Raw genomic sequence first — 21,970 nt, 5'->3', positions numbered from 1 at the left:
CTCCTAGGACCTTGACCCACCACACGTGACAGAACTCCATCCAGCACTGTGTCCCAGTTGAACTCCTTGTATTTCCTGAAGCAAATTCCAAACTCCCAGTGCAGCAGCAAGAAAAACCACGAAAAGTGGAGGATGACCAAATGGCTTCACAGATCACACAGGGAGACACTTAGACCCCAGTGGCCACAGTTTACCTGCAAAGAGAGAATTCAGCACTTCTGCCTCATGTTCATTGGAAAATCAGAAACCATGTCCTCCAGGTCACATAGATGCAGACCTGGTTTGATAGTCTCACTACAAAGGAAGCTAAAGCTCCTGACAACAACATATATTTCAAGTGCCCAACCTCAGAAGCAGTTTCTCACAAAGTCTTTAGGCCAGCAGAGCTCCACGTTTGTGGAGTGTTTACCCTGTCCCTTACTCATGGAAACTAGTCTACCACCTCCAAGGTTGTGAACTCCTGAGCATTTTCCATTCCACATATGTATTCACAGCATTTCTCACTCTTCTCCTCAAATTGTGTCTTACTTATTGTGAAGGTAATGTCAAGGCAATGTTCTGGATGAGAGTGGGAAGATTTTTTTGTAGCACATATTGGCCTACACATTGGATTCATTTTCCTATTTTCCGTTCGAAATACTGAATCCCTGACACTAACCCATACCCTACTAGATTGTGACTACGAATACTAATGTGATGGAGAAAAATAACTAAAACAGAATAGAAATACAGGCAGTTCAGAGCAGGCCTGGTGTATAGTTGGACTGGCCTTTGGCATTATAAAGTGTAGGTGTTATAAATCTAGTCCAATTTAATAGAAATAGTTCTCCATGTGTTTTGAATGTTAACAAATATGTGAATTCCTGTCTCCCTTTCTCTGTAGCCTATTCAGCAACATGCATTTTTACATGCACATATAGAATCCTACCTCCTATCCCACGTCCATTCTTGTGAGGTGGCTGACTTGGCAGATACAAACTGTGAGAAGAGATCACTCCTCCTAAACGCTGTTGGAACTGAGAATTCAACCTCCAGGTGAGCTTCCCACTTGAACAACATGATACATAAATACATGTTCAGTAAAATAAATATTTTTGGATCTGTGGATGATAAATATTTCATGATGAATTTCGATTGGCATATATATTTCTACTCTTTAATGTCTGTGTTTGTGTGTGTGTGTGTTTTTTTGTGTGTATATATATATATATATATACACACACACACACACATACACACTTCAGATTTTTCAAAATATGTAATGTATGTGTCATATTATATACTCTCTAAATTCATTCATGTTCATATATGTGGATTTATAATCAACTTTTCACAAGATTATTCTCAGAAATAGTCATCCACCTGAAATACATATTTGTTTCCTAGTGCTGAAATCCTAATATTTCTACAGTAACTGACCCAGTTTAACATGAATGCAAGTAGATTCCTATGGGACATGATGTGTATTTTGACGTTCATTTTTATTCAACACTGGTACATTACTATTTCTTCAGTTGATGCACATCATAGGATATGTATTTCATCCTCAAGTTCACAAATTCCTAGGCATTTATTTCCCTTTCAATCACTTCCTGCTTCAGAACACATGTATTCCTCCACGTTTCTTGACTGGTCTTTTCATGAGACTTCTTTCCAAACACATTCTTTTCCATTTCCGTAATCCCTTGTGAAGCAAAACTCACACCCCCTTCATGGTAAACCATAACCCCAATATCACCATTAGATGTATAACTGGTTAGAATGAATGGTTGTGTATCAATATTAGATTTCCTATATATTTTCAGATATCAATGCAATCCATTATTTAAATTGGAACCTGTTATACTATTTATTCACAGTATGGTCTATTCATGCATTATCTCTATATTCATAGACCCAGGGTACACCTATTTGTACCCCCAAAGGCTAATTTATATGTCTTCAACATATTACTCCCAGAAATGGTGGAAGAAACACTCATGTCACCTGATCTACATATACATTTTATCACAGTGATATTCTGGACACAAAATGCAAAGGTCACACTTATGATTGCACCAAAGCCTCATTGGAAAGTGAGCATGGATTACTAAAAACATCCTTGTCCAGGTTGCCTAATGCTCTCAAATGTCAATGCTATTGGTGACTACACATTTGTTTCTTCCTAAGATGATATATTCAACCTCAACCCTGTTGAAAATGTCTAATCCACTCACTCACTTTATACTTTGCCTGATTTCCTAATGTCTCTATTGATATCTGCTTTCCTACATATGTTCCCCAGTTCATCATTGTGACTGACTCTTCACATGTGCTGACGTTTACATTCATTCTCTAACCGACACCCTATTGCTAAAGAACTTTTGGTCCAAATTGCATACTCACTCTTCTTCCAAAACTTACCAACTATCTTCCTAATCCTACCTACTATCCCTTTTTGACTGGATGTTCTCTTCTACATTCAATCATCCAAGGTACAAGGTCCTATGCCATTGTGTATCGATTTATCTGAGACATCTGTGCAGAAAGTCATTCAAAGCTAAGTATCCCCATCAAGGGCCCAATGCCCTTCTGGCCTTCAAATCTTACTTGGATTTCTGTTTTCATACATATATTTCACCTATATATTATTATAAATATCGCAGGTTCCCAATACCATTCTTCATCCAGCAGAGTGATTCCTAAGCCACATCAAACAGGTTCTTAACCCTAACCATACACTCTTCCCTCAATCTAACTTTACAGAAGAGCAGGGACAGAGTGGGTCTTACAATACAGGAATGTGGGGGATCTTCCACCTGCTGAGAACCTCAAAGGTCCATGCAGAAATGATCCCTGGAGAAGATGTAGGCAGCTATGAAGGACCTGAGAGAGCAGAAGTCATCTTCCATGGCAAACCACCTGGTCGGGATGAAGGGATGTGTCTGAATGAGCCTCTCTCTTCTTAATGTAGACAAGATGGACCAAAGCAGGCCTGTGTGGAGAGCTGTTCCTTGGTGCCTATGGTTGATATTCCATTCTAACTTGTGAAAGTGTCACAGGAAGGAGGGGAAGCCTCCATCTCATGGGAGCCTTGGAAGCAACTGTTAGGACACAGTGGTTGCCAAGGCAGTGACCTCATTCAGTTCCTGAAGGAAGTGACCTCACCTCACTTCCTTGGTGATGGAACTCTCTGAACTTGGGATCCAGGAAGCCAGGCACCCAGAGCCAGTCCCAGTCCCAGTCCCAGTGGGCTCACTTGTTTGGATTTACCAAGGACAGAGTCAGTCTTTCTTGGTACCCACTGAGGTGAGGATTGCCAAATGCCAGGATAGCTCTGCAGAGGGGCCTTTCCTGAGAAAGCAGGTAGTGGCTCACCGCTGGCTCCTGACAACTTCACAGAGTTGGCCAAGGAGGCCAGATGTGAGACAGGACAGGCCCTTTCGGGGGAACATAGTATGGCCCACCAGTCAGACGACACTCCGGGTAGTCACAGACCAACTTGGAAGGAGGTGCCTTTGTGGGTGTGGGTGTGAGTTTGTGGTTTTGTCTCATGTTCTGAGAATAGGTAGGAAAGGCGGTTTGTTTGGTTTGGAGTGGACTGTTTCTAGTAAGGCTTTTGACAAGGCGAGTGTTTCTATGTTTGTGTATCCCACTGTGTCCCTGGTTGTAGACATTAGAAAAGAGAATGCATCAATGGATGTGTCCTGTCTAGTAGAAAGCTTCCCAGCATTCATCCTGCCCAATTTATGAATGGACTGCGGCTTGCCTTATGGATGGGCAACACCTACTATCTTCCTAAGTTCCTGTTTTCTTCCTGAATTCTGGCCACTCTCCAGAATAGGCTCATGGTTTTGTGTCCAAGATATGTACCACCTCCAAGCTCGGTGACATGGCCATGTACTGGATAGTTGAAAGGAATGGTGAGCATCTCAGAAAACTCAGATATCAGTGTGACCAGGAAAGTCTCCCTGGAGAAAGCCTGCTTTGGGCCTTGGGCTTACCTATCCTTCTGTGGCCCTGAATGTCAGGAAGGCCTTTGCCTCAGGGCACCCCTTTGTGAAGCCTGAAGAAAACAGTTTTCAAATGGAAATGAATGGGCATCACCTGTGGCTCTTTGCTTAATTGCTTTGCAAAGGGATGTGTCTGAATCAGCCTCTTGGCCCTGTGTGAGGCTGTGGCTTAGATTGTCAGCACCTGGTGGATCCAAAGAAAGATCCCATGTGTGCATCCAAAGCCAAATTGGCACAAAAGCAGTCATCCTGGATGAGGTCTCTCGCCTTCCTCTGTAAGGTTCCTGACCTCCATCAAGTGAGAATAGGGATCCTTTGTGTCAAATGAGTCCTTCAAAGCCATGCAGAGGCTAGCCCATAGGTGCTTGGGTTTTCTCATGACTCCAGTTCACACAAAGAATCTATACCCGGCAGTCAGTAGGCCTCCAATTGGAGAAGTAGAGCAGTATTAAAGGCAGGCCTATTTGATCACTCCAGGTCCACAGGAAGGGTGTCCAGTCCACCCTGACATTAGGCAAATGAGAGGCAAGGGAGCTTATTGTGGACACTGTCTTGGGCTGTGCCCCTCATGGAAACCTCCAGCCAGAGGTTATGATGAGTGTCTATATGGAAGAAGATGAGGGCCATGTGGCAGTGTTTTGGTTTGAATTGTGGTGTGGCAGTGGGAAGAGATGACTGGGTCCACCTGGGCTTGAACTCTGGTGTGATTCCCCTTGGAGACTGAGTTCTGGAACTGACCTCAGAGAAGTATTGCCGTGAATTGTGTCGGGATGTTAGGAGGCCACGCATGAGAGTCGCCCTTGGAAACTGAGATCTAGGCCCAGGCTGGCTTTCCACAGAGCACTGGGAATCTCAGCCCGGATATCACATGAGTTTATTCTTAAAGACCTGGCAGCCATCGTGGAGAGTCCAAACACACGTGGACCTCACATTGTAGACCTCAATGGGCCTGGCTTCCTGTGACCTTTTGGCCACTCTTTGGGAAGCCTTGTTTGTGAGAGTTCTCCAGAGCTTTCGTCGAAATGAGCTTCCTCACCATTTAATGGTTCCTGAAGGAATGGAAACACACAGTGCCTCCAACTTCATCCTTTAAAAATGGCTAGCTAGATAAATACCATGACATTTTTGAAATTCCCATGACCAGGTGGCACTGGAGAACCTTTGGATGTCCTGTTGCTGATCATGAGTGTACCAGACAGTGCCTTGATTGAGTGGGTTTCATGAAAATGGTGTAAAACAGAGATGCCAGTAAGTTGGGGCCTGCTGAGTAGTGGGCCTAGAGCAGTGGTGTGCAGGTGTGTGATAAAACATCTGTGGTGGGGCCATGTGGATCTGCCATTGGCTTCCAAATGGCTTGTGACTGACATGGTGCAGTGAGCAGACCCTTCTATGTAAAGGCATCTTGTTATATGGAGAGGTTTCAGGGCAATGTTCAGAATCAGGTTGCTATGGTCAAGGGGGCAAGCTCTGTGGGATAGAAGCCTGGCTGGTGCATTCTCCTAGGACCTTGACCCACCACACGTGACAGAACTCCATCCAGCACTGTGTCCCAGTTGAACTCCTTGTATTTCCTGAAGCAAATTCCAAACTCCCAGTGCAGCAGCAAGAAACACCACGAAAAGTGGAGGATGACCAAATGGCTTCACAGATCACACAGGGAGACACTTAGACCCCAGTGGCCACAGTTTACCTGCAAAGAGAGAATTCAGCACTTCTGCCTCATGTTCATTGGAAAATCAGAAACCATGTCCTCCAGGTCACATAGATGCAGACCTGGTTTGATAGTCTCACTACAAAGGAAGCTAAAGCTCCTGACAACAACATATATTTCAAGTGCCCAACCTCAGAAGCAGTTTCTCAGGAAGTCTTTAGGCCAGCAGAGCTCCACGTTTGTGGAGTGTTTACCCTGTCCCTTACTCATGGAAACTAGTCTACCACCTCCAAGGTTGTGAACTCCTGAGCATTTTCCATTCCACATATGTATTCACAGCATTTCTCACTCTTCTCCTCAAATTGTGTCTTACTTATTGTGAAGGTAATGTCAAGGCAATGTTCTGGATGAGAGTGGGAAGATTTTTTTGTAGCACATATTGGCCTACACATTGGATTCATTTTCCTATTTTCCGTTCGAAATACTGAATCCCTGACACTAACCCATACCCTACTAGATTGTGACTACGAATACTAATATGATGGAGAAAAATAACTCAAACAGAATAGAAATACAGGCAGTTCAGAGGAGGCCTGGTGTATAGTTGGACTGGCCTTTGGCATTATAAAGGGTAGGTGTTATAAATCTAGTCCAATTTAATAGAAATAGTTCTCCATGTGTTTTGAAAGTTAACAAATATGTGAATTCCTGTCTCCCTTTCTCTGTAGCCTATTCAGCAACATGCATTTTTACATGCACATATAGAATCCTACCACCTATCCCACGTCCATTCTTGTGAGGTGGCTGACTTGGCAGATACAAACTGTGAGAAGAGATCACTCCTCCTAAACGCTGTTGGAACTGAGAATTCAACCTCCAGGTGAGCTTCCCACTTGAACAACATGATACATAAATACATGTTCAGTAAAATAAATATTTTTGGATCTGTGGATGATAAATATTTCATGATGAATTTCGATTGGCATATATATTTCTACTCTTTAAAGTCTGTTTGTGTGTGTGTTTTTGTTTTGTGTATATATATATATATATATATATATATATATATATATATATATACACACACACATACACACACTCTCCAGATTTTTCAAAATATGAAATGTATGTGTCATATTATATACTCCCTAAATTCATTCATCTTCATATATGTGGATTTATAATCAACTTTTCACAAGATTATTCTCAGAAATAGTCATCCACCTGAAATACATATTTGTTTCCTAGTGCTGAAATCCTAATATTTCTACAGTAACTGACCCAGTTTAACATGAATGCAAGTAGATTCCTATGGGACATGATGTGTATTTTGACGTTCATTTTTATTCAACACTGGTACATTACTATTTCTTCAGTTGATGCACATCATAGGATATGTATTTCATCCTCAAGTTCACAAATTCCTAGGCATTTATTTCCCTTTCAATCACTTCCTGCTTCAGAACACATGTATTCCTCCACGTTTCTTGACTGGTCTTTTCATGAGACTTCTTTCCAAACACATTCTTTTCCATTTCCGTAATCCCTTGTGAAGCAAAACTCACACCCCCTTCATGGTAAACCATAACCCCAATATCACCATTAGATGTATAACTGGTTAGAATGAATGGTTGTGTATCAATATTAGATTTCCTATATATTTTCAGATATCAATGCAATCCATTATTTAAATTGGAACCTGTTATACTATTTATTCACAGTATGGTCTATTCATGCATTATCTCTATATTCATAGACCCAGGGTACACCTATTTGTACCCCCAAAGGCTAATTTATATGTCTTCAACATATTACTCCCAGAAATGGTGGAAGAAACACTCATGTCACCTGATCTACATATACATTTTATCACAGTGATATTCTGGACACAAAATGCAAAGGTCACACTTATGATTGCACCAAAGCCTCATTGGAAAGTGAGCATGGATTACTAAAAACATCCTTGTCCAGGTTGCCTAATGCTCTCAAATGTCAATGCTATTGGTGACTACACATTTGTTTCTTCCTAAGATGATATATTCAACCTCAACCCTGTTGAAAATGTCTAATCCACTCACTCACTTTATACTTTGCCTGATTTCCTAATGTCTCTATTGATATCTGCTTTCCTACATATGTTCCCCAGTTCATCATTGTGACTGACTCTTCACATGTGCTGACGTTTACATTCATTCTCTAACCGACACCCTATTGCTAAAGAACTTTTGGTCCAAATTGCATACTCACTCTTCTTCCAAAACTTACCAACTATCTTCCTAATCCTACCTACTATCCCTTTTTGACTGGATGTTCTCTTCTACATTCAATCATCCAAGGTACAAGGTCCTATGCCATTGTGTATCGATTTATCTGAGACATCTGTGCAGAAAGTCATTCAAAGCTAAGTATCCCCATCAAGGGCCCAATGCCCTTCTGGCCTTCAAATCTTACTTGGATTTCTGTTTTCATACATATATTTCACCTATATATTATTATAAATATCGCAGGTTCCCAATACCATTCTTCATCCAGCAGAGTGATTCCTAAGCCACATCAAACAGGTTCTTAACCCTAACCATACACTCTTCCCTCAATCTAACTTTACAGAAGAGCAGGGACAGAGTGGGTCTTACAATACAGGAATGTGGGGGATCTTCCACCTGCTGAGAACCTCAAAGGTCCATGCAGAAATGATCCCTGGAGAAGATGTAGGCAGCTATGAAGGACCTGAGAGAGCAGAAGTCATCTTCCATGGCAAACCACCTGGTCGGGATGAAGGGATGTGTCTGAATGAGCCTCTCTCTTCTTAATGTAGACAAGATGGACCAAAGCAGGCCTGTGTGGAGAGCTGTTCCTTGGTGCCTATGGTTGATATTCCATTCTAACTTGTGAAAGTGTCACGGGAAGGAGGGGCAGCCTCCATCTCATGGGAGCCTTGGAAGCAACTGTTAGGACACAGTGGTTGCCAAGGCAGTGACCTCATTCAGTTCCTGAAGGAAGTGACCTCACCTCACTTCCTTGGTGATGGAACTCTCTGAACTTGGGATCCAGGAAGCCAGGCACCCAGAGCCAGTCCCAGTCCCAGTCCCAGTGGGCTCACTTGTTTGGATTTACCAAGGACAGAGTCAGTCTTTCTTGGTACCCACTGAGGTGAGGATTGCCAAATGCCAGGATAGCTCTGCAGAGGGGCCTTTCCTGAGAAAGCAGGTAGTGGCTCACCGCTGGCTCCTGACAACTTCACAGAGTTGGCCAAGGAGGCCAGATGTGAGACAGGACAGGCCCTTTCGGGGGAACATAGTATGGCCCACCAGTCAGACGACACTCCGGGTAGTCACAGACCAACTTGGAAGGAGGTGCCTTTGTGGGTGTGGGTGTGAGTTTGTGGTTTTGTCTCATGTTCTGAGAATAGGTAGGAAAGGCGGTTTGTTTGGTTTGGAGTGGACTGTTTCTAGTAAGGCTTTTGACAAGGCGAGTGTTTCTATGTTTGTGTATCCCACTGTGTCCCTGGTTGTAGACATTAGAAAAGAGAATGCATCAATGGATGTGTCCTGTCTAGTAGAAAGCTTCCCAGCATTCATCCTGCCCAATTTATGAATGGACTGCGGCTTGCCTTATGGATGGGCAACACCTACTATCTTCCTAAGTTCCTGTTTTCTTCCTGAATTCTGGCCACTCTCCAGAATAGGCTCATGGTTTTGTGTCCAAGATATGTACCACCTCCAAGCTCGGTGACATGGCCATGTACTGGATAGTTGAAAGGAATGGTGAGCATCTCAGAAAACTCAGATATCAGTGTGACCAGGAAAGTCTCCCTGGAGAAACCCTGCTTTGGGCCTTGGGCTTACCTATCCTTCTGTGGCCCTGAATGTCAGGAAGGCCTTTGCCTCAGGGCACCCCTTTGTGAAGCCTGAAGAAAACAGTTTTCAAATGGAAATGAATGGGCATCACCTGTGGCTCTTTGCTTAATTGCTTTGCAAAGGGATGTGTCTGAATCAGCCTCTTGGCCCTGTGTGAGGCTGTGGCTTAGATTGTCAGCACCTGGTGGATCCAAAGAAAGATCCCATGTGTGCATCCAAAGCCAAATTGGCACAAAAGCAGTCATCCTGGATGAGGTCTCTCGCCTTCCTCTGTAAGGTTCCTGACCTCCATCAAGTGAGAATAGGGATCCTTTGTGTCAAATGAGTCCTTCAAAGCCATGCAGAGGCTAGCCCATAGGTGCTTGGGTTTTCTCATGACTCCAGTTCACACAAAGAATCTATACCCGGCAGTCAGTAGGCCTCCAATTGGAGAAGTAGAGCAGTATTAAAGGCAGGCCTATTTGATCACTCCAGGTCCACAGGAAGGGTGTCCAGTCCACCCTGACATTAGGCAAATGAGAGGCAAGGGAGCTTATTGTGGACACTGTCTTGGGCTGTGCCCCTCATGGAAACCTCCAGCCAGAGGTTATGATGAGTGTCTATATGGAAGAAGATGAGGGCCATGTGGCAGTGTTTTGGTTTGAATTGTGGTGTGGCAGTGGGAAGAGATGACTGGGTCCACCTGGGCTTGAACTCTGGTGTGATTCCCCTTGGAGACTGAGTTCTGGAACTGACCTCAGAGAAGTATTGCCGTGAATTGTGTCGGGATGTTAGGAGGCCACGCATGAGAGTCGCCCTTGGAAACTGAGATCTAGGCCCAGGCTGGCTTTCCACAGAGCACTGGGAATCTCAGCCCGGATATCACATGAGTTTATTCTTAAAGACCTGGCAGCCATCGTGGAGAGTCCAAACACACGTGGACCTCACATTGTAGACCTCAATGGGCCTGGCTTCCTGTGACCTTTTGGCCACTCTTTGGGAAGACTTGTTTGTGAGAGTTCTCCAGAGCTTTCGTCGAAATGAGCTTCCTCACCATTTAATGGTTCCTGAAGGAATGGAAACACACAGTGCCTCCAACTTCATCCTTTAAAAATGGCTAGCTAGATAAATACCATGACATTTTTGAAATTCCCATGACCAGGTGGCACTGGAGAACCTTTGGATGTCCTGTTGCTGATCATGAGTGTACCAGACAGTGCCTTGATTGACTGGGTTTCATGAAAATGGTGTAAAACAGAGATGCCAGTAAGTTGGGGCCTGCTGAGTAGTGGGCCTAGAGCAGTGGTGTGCAGGTGTGTGATAAAACATCTGTGGTGGGGCCATGTGGATCTGCCATTGGCTTCCAAATGGCTTGTGACTGACATGGTGCAGTGAGCAGACCCTTCTATGTAAAGGCATCTTGTTATATGGAGAGGTTTCAGGGCAATGTTCAGAATCAGGTTGCTATGGTCAAGGGGGCAAGCTCTGTGGGATAGAAGCCTGGCTGGTGCATTCTCCTAGGACCTTGACCCACCACACGTGACAGAACTCCCTCCAGCACTGTGTCCCAGTTGAACTCCTTGTATTTCCTGAAGCAAATTCCAAACTCCCAGTGCAGCAGCAAGAAAAACCACGAAAAGTGGAGGATGACCAAATGGCTTCACAGTCCACACAGGGAGACACTTAGACCCCAGTGGCCACAGTTTACCTGCAAAGAGAGAATTCAGCACTTCTGCCTCATGTTCATTGGAAAATCAGAAACCATGTCCTCCAGGTCACATAGATGCAGACCAGGTTTGATGGTCTCACTACAAAGGAAGCTAAAGCTCCTGACAACAACATATATTTCAAGTGCCCAACCTCAGAGGCAGTTTCTCAGGAAGTCTTTAGGCCAGCAGAGCTCCACATTTGTGGAGTGTTTACCCTGTCCCTTACTCATGGAAACTAGTCTACCACTTCCAAGGTTGTGAACTCCTGAGCATTTTCCATTCCACATATGTATTCATAGCATTTCTAACTCTTCTCCTCAAATTGTGTCTTACTTATTGTGAAGGTAATGTCAAGGCAATGTTCTGGATGAGAGTGGGAAGATTTTTTTGTAGCACATATTGGCCTACACATTGGATTCATTTTCCTATTTTCCGTTCGAAATACTGAATCCCTGACACTAACCCATACCCTACTAGATTGTGACTACGAATACTAATATGATGGAGAAAAATAACTCAAACAGAATAGAAATACAGGCAGTTCAGAGGAGGCCTGGTGTATAGTTGGACTGGCCTTTGGCATTATAAAGGGTAGGTGTTATAAATCTAGTCCAATTTAATAGAAATAGTTCTCCATGTGTTTTGAAAGTTAACAAATATGTGAATTCCTGTCTCCCTTTCTCTGTAGCCTATTCAGCAACATGCATTTTTACATGCACATATAGAATCCTACCACCTATCCCACGTCCATTCTTGTGAGGTGGCTGACTTGGCAGATACAAACTGTGAGAAGAGATCACTCCTCCTAAACGCTGTTGGAACTGAGAATTCAACCTCCAGGTGAGCTTCCCACTTGAACAACATGATACATAAATACATGTTCAGTAAAATAAATATTTTTGGATCTGTGGATGATAAATATTTCATGATGAATTTCGATTGGCATATATATTTCTACTCTTTAAAGTCTGTGTTTGTGTGTGTGTTTTTCTTTTGTGTATATATATATATATATATATATATATATATATATATATATATACACACACACATACACACACTCTCCAGATTTTTCAAAATATGAAATGTATGTGTCATATTATATACTCCCTAAATTCATTCATGTTCATATATGTGGATTTATAATCAACTTTTCACAAGATTATTCTCAGAAATAGTCATCCACCTGAAATACATATTTGTTTCCTAGTGCTGAAATCCTAATATTTCTACAGTAACTGACCCAGTTTAACATGAATGCAAGTAGATTCCTATGGGACATGATGTGTATTTTGACGTTCATTTTTATTCAACACTGGTACATTACTATTTCTTCAGTTGATGCACATCATAGGATATGTATTTCATCCTCAAGTTCACAAATTTCTAGGCATTTATTTCCCTTTCAATCACTTCCTGCTTCAGAACACATGTATACCTCCACGTTTCTTGACTGGTCTTTTCATGAGACTTCTTTCCAAACACATTCTTTTCCATTTCCATAATCCCTTGTGAAGCAAAACTCACACCCCCTTCATGGTAAACCATAACCCCAATATCACCATTAGATGTATAACTGGTTAGAATGAATGGTTGTGTATCAATATTAGATTTCCTATATATTTTCAGATATCAATGCAATCCATTATTTAAATTGGAACCTGTTATACTATTTATTCACAGTATGGTCTATTCATGCATTATCTCTACATTCATAGACCCAGGGTACACCTATTTGTACCCCCAAAGGCTAATTTATATGTCTTCAACATATTACTCCCAGAAATGGTGGAAGAAACACTCATGTCACCTGATCTACATATACATTTTATCACAGTGATATTCTGGACACAAAATGCAAAGGTCACACTTATGATTGCACCAAAGCCTCATTGGAAAGTGAGCATGGATTACTAAAAACATCCTTGTCCAGGTTGCCTAATGCTCTCAAATGTCAATGCTATTGGTGACTACACATTTGTTTCTTCCTAAGATGATATATTCAACCTCAACCCTGTTGAAAATGTCTAATCCACTCACTCACTTTATACTTTGCCTGATTTCCTAATGTCTCTATTGATATCTGCTTTCCTACATATGTTCCCCAGTTCATCATTGTGACTGACTCTTCACATGTGCTGACGTTTACATTCATTCTCTAACCGACACCCTATTGCTAAAGAACTTTTGGTCCAAATTGCATACTCACTCTTCTTCCAAAACTTACCAACTATCTTCCTAATCCTACCTACTATCCCTTTTTGACTGGATGTTCTCTTCTACATTCAATCATCCAAGGTACAAGGTCCTATGCCATTGTGTATCAATTTATCTGAGACATCTGTGCAGAAAGTCATTCAAAGCTAAGTATCCCCATCAAGGGCCCAATGCCCTTCTGGCCTTCAAATCTTACTTGGATTTCTGTTTTCATACATATATTTCACCTATATATTATTATAAATATCGCAGGTTCCCAATACCATTCTTCATCCAGCAGAGTGATTCCTAAGCCACATCAAACAGGTTCTTAACCCTAACCATACACTCTTCCCTCAATCTAACTTTACAGAAGAGCAGGGACAGAGTGGGTCTTACAATACAGGAATGTGGGGGATCTTCCACCTGCTGAGAACCTCAAAGGTCCATGCAGAAATGATCCCTGGAGAAGATGTAGGCAGCTATGAAGGACCTGAGAGAGCAGAAGTCATCTTCCATGGCAAACCACCTGGTCGGGATGAAGGGATGTGTCTGAATGAGCCTCTCTCTTCTTAATGTAGACAAGATGGACCAAAGCAGGCCTGTGTGGAGAGCTGTTCCTTGGTGCCTATGGTTGATATTCCATTCTAACTTGTGAAAGTGTCACAGGAAGGAGGGGAAGCCTCCATCTCATGGGAGCCTTGGAAGCAACTGTTAGGACACAGTGGTTGCCAAGGCAGTGACCTCATTCAGTTCCTGAAGGAAGTGACCTCACCTCACTTCCTTGGTGATGGAACTCTCTGAACTTGGGATCCAGGAAGCCAGGCACCCAGAGCCAGTCCCAGTCCCAGTCCCAGTGGGCTCACTTGTTTGGATTTACCAAGGACAGAGTCAGTCTTTCTTGGTACCCACTGAGGTGAGGATTGCCAAATGCCAGGATAGCTCTGCAGAGGGGCCTTTCCTGAGAAAGCAGGTAGTGGCTCACCGCTGGCTCCTGACAACTTCACAGAGTTGGCCAAGGAGGCCAGATGTGAGACAGGACAGGCCCTTTCGGGGGAACATAGTATGGCCCACCAGTCAGACGACACTCCGGGTAGTCACAGACCAACTTGGAAGGAGGTGCCTTTGTGGGTGTGGGTGTGAGTTTGTGGTTTTGTCTCATGTTCTGAGAATAGGTAGGAAAGGCGGTTTGTTTGGTTTGGAGTGGACTGTTTCTAGTAAGGCTTTTGACAAGGCGAGTGTTTCTATGTTTGTGTATCCCACTGTGTCCCTGGTTATAGACATTAGAAAAGAGAATGCATCAATGGATGTGTCCTGTCTAGTAGAAAGCTTCCCAGCATTCATCCTGCCCAATTTATGAATGGACTGCGGCTTGCCTTATGGATGGGCAACACCTACTATCTTCCTAAGTTCCTGTTTTCTTCCTGAATTCTGGCCACTCTCCAGAATAGGCTCATGGTTTTGTGTCCAAGATATGTACCACCTCCAAGCTCGGTGACATGGCCATGTACTGGATAGTTGAAAGGAATGGTGAGCATCTCAGAAAACTCAGATATCAGTGTGACCAGGAAAGTCTCCCTGGAGAAAGCCTGCTTTGGGCCTTGGGCTTACCTATCCTTCTGTGGCCCTGAATGTCAGGAAGGCCTTTGCCTCAGGGCACCCCTTTGTGAAGCCTGAAGAAAACAGTTTTCAAATGGAAATGAATGGGCATCACCTGTGGCTCTTTGCTTAATTGCTTTGCAAAGGGATGTGTCTGAATCAGCCTCTTGGCCCTGTGTGAGGCTGTGGCTTAGATTGTCATCACCTGGTGGATCCAAAGAAAGATCCCATGTGTGCATCCAAAGCCAAATTGGCACAAAAGCAGTCATCCTGGATGAGGTCTCTCGCCTTCCTCTGTAAGGTTCCTGACCTCCATCAAGTGAGAATAGGGATCCTTTGTGTCAAATGAGTCCTTCAAAGCCATGCAGAGGCTAGCCCATAGGTGCTTGGGTTTTCTCATGACTCCAGTTCACACAAAGAATCTATACCCGGCAGTCAGTAGGCCTCCAATTGGAGAAGTAGAGCAGTATTAAAGGCAGGCCTATTTGATCACTCCAGGTCCACAGGAAGGGTGTCCAGTCCACCCTGACATTAGGCAAATGAGAGGCAAGGGAGCTTATTGTGGACACTGTCTTGGGCTGTGCCCCTCATGGAAACCTCCAGCCAGAGGTTATGATGAGTGTCTATATGGAAGAAGATGAGGGCCATGTGGCAGTGTTTTGGTTTGAATTGTGGTGTGGCAGTGGGAAGAGATGACTGGGTCCACCTGGGCTTGAACTCTGGTGTGATTCCCCTTGGAGACTGAGTTCTGGAACTGACCTCAGAGAAGTATTGCCGTGAATAGTTTCGGGATGTTAGGAGGCCACGCATGAGAGTCGCCCTTGGAAACTGAGATCTAGGCCCAGGCTGGCTTTCCACAGAGCACTGGGAATCTCAGCCCGGATATCACATGAGTTTATTCTTAAAGACCTGGCAGCCATCGTGGAGAGTCCAAACACACGTGGACCTCACATTGTAGACCTCAATGGGCCTGGCTTCCTGTGACCTTTTGGCCACTCTTTGGGAAGCCTTGTTTGTGAGAGTTCTCCAGAGCTTTCGTCGAAATGAGCTTCCTCACCATTTAATGGTTCCTGAAGGAATGGAAACACACAGTGCCTCCAACTTCATCCTTTAAAAATGGCTAGCTAGATAAATACCATGACATTTTTGAAATTCCCATGACCAGGTGGCACTGGAGAACCTTTGGATGTCCTGTTGCTGATCATGAGTGTACCAGACAGTGCCTTGATTGAGTGGGTTTCATGAAAATGGTGTAAAACAGAGATGCCAGTAAGTTGGGGCCTGCTGAGTAGTGGGCCTAGAGCAGTGGTGTGCAGGTGTGTGATAAAACATCTGTGGTGGGGCCATGTGGATCTGCCATTGGCTTCCAAATGGCTTGTGACTGACATGGTGCAGTGAGCAGACCCTTCTATGTAAAGGCATCTTGTTATATGGAGAGGTTTCAGGGCAATGTTCAGAATCAGGTTGCTATGGTCAAGGGGGCAAGCTCTGTGGGATAGAAGCCTGGCTGGTGCATTCTCCTAGGACCTTGACCCACCACACGTGACAGAACTCCATCCAGCACTGTGTCCCAGTTGAACTCCTTGTATTTCCTGAAGCAAATTCCAAACTCCCAGTGCAGCAGCAAGAAACACCACGAAAAGTGGAGGATGACCAAATGGCTTCACAGATCACACAGGGAGACACTTAGACCCCAGTGGCCACAGTTTACCTGCAAAGAGAGAATTCAGCACTTCTGCCTCATGTTCATTGGAAAATCAGAAACCATGTCCTCCAGGTCACATAGATGCAGACCTGGTTTGATAGTCTCACTACAAAGGAAGCTAAAGCTCCTGACAACAACATATATTTCAAGTGCCCAACCTCAGAAGCAGTTTCTCACAAAGTCTTTAGGCCAGCAGAGCTCCACGTTTGTGGAGTGTTTACCCTGTCCCTTACTCATGGAAACTAGTCTACCACCTCCAAGGTTGTGAACTCCTGAGCATTTTCCATTCCACATATGTATTCACAGCATTTCTCACTCTTCTCCTCAAATTGTGTCTTACTTATTGTGAAGGTAATGTCAAGGCAATGTTCTGGATGAGAGTGGGAAGATTTTTTTGTAGCACATATTGGCCTACACATTGGATTCATTTTCCTATTTTCCGTTCGAAATACTGAATCCCTGACACTAACCCATACCCTACTAGATTGTGACTACGAATACTAATGTGATGGAGAAAAATAACTAAAACAGAATAGAAATACAGGCAGTTCAGAGCAGGCCTGGTGTATAGTTGGACTGGCCTTTGGCATTATAAAGTGTAGGTGTTATAAATCTAGTCCAATTTAATAGAAATAGTTCTCCATGTGTTTTGAATGTTAACAAATATGTGAATTCCTGTCTCCCTTTCTCTGTAGCCTATTCAGCAACATGCATTTTTACATGCACATATAGAATCCTACCTCCTATCCCACGTCCATTCTTGTGAGGTGGCTGACTTGGCAGATACAAACTGTGAGAAGAGATCACTCCTCCTAAACGCTGTTGGAACTGAGAATTCAACCTCCAGGTGAGCTTCCCACTTGAACAACATGATACATAAATACATGTTCAGTAAAATAAATATTTTTGGATCTGTGGATGATAAATATTTCATGATGAATTTCGATTGGCATATATATTTCTACTCTTTAATGTCTGTGTTTGTGTGTGTGTGTGTTTTTTTGTGTGTATATATATATATATATATACACACACACACACACATACACACTTCAGATTTTTCAAAATATGTAATGTATGTGTCATATTATATACTCTCTAAATTCATTCATGTTCATATATGTGGATTTATAATCAACTTTTCACAAGATTATTCTCAGAAATAGTCATCCACCTGAAATACATATTTGTTTCCTAGTGCTGAAATCCTAATATTTCTACAGTAACTGACCCAGTTTAACATGAATGCAAGTAGATTCCTATGGGACATGATGTGTATTTTGACGTTCATTTTTATTCAACACTGGTACATTACTATTTCTTCAGTTGATGCACATCATAGGATATGTATTTCATCCTCAAGTTCACAAATTCCTAGGCATTTATTTCCCTTTCAATCACTTCCTGCTTCAGAACACATGTATTCCTCCACGTTTCTTGACTGGTCTTTTCATGAGACTTCTTTCCAAACACATTCTTTTCCATTTCCGTAATCCCTTGTGAAGCAAAACTCACACCCCCTTCATGGTAAACCATAACCCCAATATCACCATTAGATGTATAACTGGTTAGAATGAATGGTTGTGTATCAATATTAGATTTCCTATATATTTTCAGATATCAATGCAATCCATTATTTAAATTGGAACCTGTTATACTATTTATTCACAGTATGGTCTATTCATGCATTATCTCTATATTCATAGACCCAGGGTACACCTATTTGTACCCCCAAAGGCTAATTTATATGTCTTCAACATATTACTCCCAGAAATGGTGGAAGAAACACTCATGTCACCTGATCTACATATACATTTTATCACAGTGATATTCTGGACACAAAATGCAAAGGTCACACTTATGATTGCACCAAAGCCTCATTGGAAAGTGACCATGGATTACTAAAAACATCCTTGTCCAGGTTGCCTAATGCTCTCAAATGTCAATGCTATTGGTGACTACACATTTGTTTCTTCCTAAGATGATATATTCAACCTCAACCCTGTTGAAAATGTCTAATCCACTCACTCACTTTATACTTTGCCTGATTTCCTAATGTCTCTATTGATATCTGCTTTCCTACATATGTTCCCCAGTTCATCATTGTGACTGACTCTTCACATGTGCTGACGTTTACATTCATTCTCTAACCGACACCCTATTGCTAAAGAACTTTTGGTCCAAATTGCATACTCACTCTTCTTCCAAAACTTACCAACTATCTTCCTAATCCTACCTACTATCCCTTTTTGACTGGATGTTCTCTTCTACATTCAATCATCCAAGGTACAAGGTCCTATGCCATTGTGTATCGATTTATCTGAGACATCTGTGCAGAAAGTCATTCAAAGCTAAGTATCCCCATCAAGGGCCCAATGCCCTTCTGGCCTTCAAATCTTACTTGGATTTCTGTTTTCATACATATATTTCACCTATATATTATTATAAATATCGCAGGTTCCCAATACCATTCTTCATCCAGCAGAGTGATTCCTAAGCCACATCAAACAGGTTCTTAACCCTAACCATACACTCTTCCCTCAATCTAACTTTACAGAAGAGCAGGGACAGAGTGGGTCTTACAATACAGGAATGTGGGGGATCTTCCACCTGCTGAGAACCTCAAAGGTCCATGCAGAAATGATCCCTGGAGAAGATGTAGGCAGCTATGAAGGACCTGAGAGAGCAGAAGTCATCTTCCATGGCAAACCACCTGGTCGGGATGAAGGGATGTGTCTGAATGAGCCTCTCTCTTCTTAATGTAGACAAGATGGACCAAAGCAGGCCTGTGTGGAGAGCTGTTCCTTGGTGCCTATGGTTGATATTCCATTCTAACTTGTGAAAGTGTCACAGGAAGGAGGGGAAGCCTCCATCTCATGGGAGCCTTGGAAGCAACTGTTAGGACACAGTGGTTGCCAAGGCAGTGACCTCATTCAGTTCCTGAAGGAAGTGACCTCACCTCACTTCCTTGGTGATGGAACTCTCTGAACTTGGGATCCAGGAAGCCAGGCACCCAGAGCCAGTCCCAGTCCCAGTCCCAGTGGGCTCACTTGTTTGGATTTACCAAGGACAGAGTCAGTCTTTCTTGGTACCCACTGAGGTGAGGATTGCCAAATGCCAGGATAGCTCTGCAGAGGGGCCTTTCCTGAGAAAGCAGGTAGTGGCTCACCGCTGGCTCCTGACAACTTCACAGAGTTGGCCAAGGAGGCCAGATGTGAGACAGGACAGGCCCTTTCGGGGGAACATAGTATGGCCCACCAGTCAGACGACACTCCGGGTAGTCACAGACCAACTTGGAAGGAGGTGCCTTTGTGGGTGTGGGTGTGAGTTTGTGGTTTTGTCTCATGTTCTGAGAATAGGTAGGAAAGGCGGTTTGTTTGGTTTGGAGTGGACTGTTTCTAGTAAGGCTTTTGACAAGGCGAGTGTTTCTATGTTTGTGTATCCCACTGTGTCCCTGGTTGTAGACATTAGAAAAGAGAATGCATCAATGGATGTGTCCTGTCTAGTAGAAAGCTTCCCAGCATTCATCCTGCCCAATTTATGAATGGACTGCGGCTTGCCTTATGGATGGGCAACACCTACTATCTTCCTAAGTTCCTGTTTTCTTCCTGAATTCTGGCCACTCTCCAGAATAGGCTCATGGTTTTGTGTCCAAGATATGTACCACCTCCAAGCTCGGTGACATGGCCATGTACTGGATAGTTGAAAGGAATGGTGAGCATCTCAGAAAACTCAGATATCAGTGTGACCAGGAAAGTCTCCCTGGAGAAAGCCTGCTTTGGGCCTTGGGCTTACCTATCCTTCTGTGGCCCTGAATGTCAGGAAGGCCTTTGCCTCAGGGCACCCCTTTGTGAAGCCTGAAGAAAACAGTTTTCAAATGGAAATGAATGGGCATCACCTGTGGCTCTTTGCTTAATTGCTTTGCAAAGGGATGTGTCTGAATCAGCCTCTTGGCCCTGTGTGAGGCTGTGGCTTAGATTGTCAGCACCTGGTGGATCCAAAGAAAGATCCCATGTGTGCATCCAAAGCCAAATTGGCACAAAAGCAGTCATCCTGGATGAGGTCTCTCGCCTTCCTCTGTAAGGTTCCTGACCTCCATCAAGTGAGAATAGGGATCCTTTGTGTCAAATGAGTCCTTCAAAGCCATGCAGAGGCTAGCCCATAGGTGCTTGGGTTTTCTCATGACTCCAGTTCACACAAAGAATCTATACCCGGCAGTCAGTAGGCCTCCAATTGGAGAAGTAGAGCAGTATTAAAGGCAGGCCTATTTGATCACTCCAGGTCCACAGGAAGGGTGTCCAGTCCACCCTGACATTAGGCAAATGAGAGGCAAGGGAGCTTATTGTGGACACTGTCTTGGGCTGTGCCCCTCATGGAAACCTCCAGCCAGAGGTTATGATGAGTGTCTATATGGAAGAAGATGAGGGCCATGTGGCAGTGTTTTGGTTTGAATTGTGGTGTGGCAGTGGGAAGAGATGACTGGGTCCACCTGGGCTTGAACTCTGGTGTGATTCCCCTTGGAGACTGAGTTCTGGAACTGACCTCAGAGAAGTATTGCCGTGAATTGTGTCGGGATGTTAGGAGGCCACGCATGAGAGTCGCCCTTGGAAACTGAGATCTAGGCCCAGGCTGGCTTTCCACAGAGCACTGGGAATCTCAGCCCGGATATCACATGAGTTTATTCTTAAAGACCTGGCAGCCATCGTGGAGAGTCCAAACACACGTGGACCTCACATTGTAGACCTCAATGGGCCTGGCTTCCTGTGACCTTTTGGCCACTCTTTGGGAAGCCTTGTTTGTGAGAGTTCTCCAGAGCTTTCGTCGAAATGAGCTTCCTCACCATTTAATGGTTCCTGAAGGAATGGAAACACACAGTGCCTCCAACTTCATCCTTTAAAAATGGCTAGCTAGATAAATACCATGACATTTTTGAAATTCCCATGACCAGGTGGCACTGGAGAACCTTTGGATGTCCTGTTGCTGATCATGAGTGTACCAGACAGTGCCTTGATTGAGTGGGTTTCATGAAAATGGTGTAAAACAGAGATGCCAGTAAGTTGGGGCCTGCTGAGTAGTGGGCCTAGAGCAGTGGTGTGCAGGTGTGTGATAAAACATCTGTGGTGGGGCCATGTGGATCTGCCATTGGCTTCCAAATGGCTTGTGACTGACATGGTGCAGTGAGCAGACCCTTCTATGTAAAGGCATCTTGTTATATGGAGAGGTTTCAGGGCAATGTTCAGAATCAGGTTGCTATGGTCAAGGGGGCAAGCTCTGTGGGATAG

The sequence above is a fragment of the Spermophilus citellus genome, assembly GCF_964194105.1.
Source record: "Spermophilus citellus genome assembly, contig: SCAFFOLD_39, whole genome shotgun sequence".
Taxonomy (NCBI): domain Eukaryota; kingdom Metazoa; phylum Chordata; class Mammalia; order Rodentia; family Sciuridae; genus Spermophilus; species Spermophilus citellus.
Note: the sequence above shows the minus strand (reverse complement) of the source record.